A 1,020-nucleotide genomic window follows, 5' to 3' on the forward strand; every position below is an offset into this window, starting at 1 on the left:
TTGAATATTTTATACCTACAGCTTAATTTTAATGTTACCTTTGTAAATTGCTATTAGTAATTAAATCAAAATGCACATTATTTTAATTATAATTAAATGGATGTTCTATGCATGAACAAAAATTTAAATTGAAAATAAAAGTATACTATGGATGCAGAATCAAATAGTAATGCAGAAGCTAGTCATGTGGACTAAGTAATTGTTTTAAAAAAGGAGAGCGACTGGAAGAAGTTATTCCATCAATACACTGATCGGTGGCTAGTACAGTTTGCTGTAGTACGACAAAACACAAAGCTCCCTGTTATTGTACAAAAAACTCCAAAACACCAAGGAAAAATAAAGTAGGACATATGGAACCCTTTTCAGAAAATACATACTGAATTTGATAAGAAATTTCCTCTCAACATTCAAAATATATTGATGAAATTAGTCACTGAAATCAGAATAAAATTTACAGGACAAAAAAATAAGTTTCAAAAGGTTCTAAGATTATTGTTATCTTGCCAACACAATTGTATTATGACTTGGATTATTTTTTTATTTTATTTTATTGGAGGGGGGAATATTTTATTCTGTTTTAGGTGAAAATTTACATTGAAAGGTTTCCATTCTACAATTCACACACTGTGACCTTGGTTCCAACCCCTGCAATGTATTAGCATCTCTTCATCATTTCCACCCCACCTGCCCTGTTTCCATCCATCCGGTCTCCCTGCTCCTCCTTGCCTTCTCATCATTGCTGTTGGGTAAATGTTGACCATTTGGTCTCAGATATTGGATTACTTAGAAGACCACATTCCTCATGGGTGTTATTGTTTATTTTACAGACCAATCTGTTATTGGCTGAAAGGTGACCTCCAGGTCAACTGAATTGGCTTCAGTTCGAGGTTAAAAGGTATTTTGGGTGTAAGTGGAGACTACCAGAAAGATGTTTACCTGCACTTTATTGATGACACAAAGGCTTTCGAGTGTGTGGATCATGACAAGATATGGACAACATTACAAAGACTAGTGTTCCAG

Source organism: Chrysochloris asiatica, unplaced genomic scaffold (assembly GCF_000296735.1).
Source record: "Chrysochloris asiatica unplaced genomic scaffold, ChrAsi1.0 scaffold00102, whole genome shotgun sequence".
In the NCBI taxonomy this organism is placed as follows: domain Eukaryota; kingdom Metazoa; phylum Chordata; class Mammalia; order Afrosoricida; family Chrysochloridae; genus Chrysochloris; species Chrysochloris asiatica.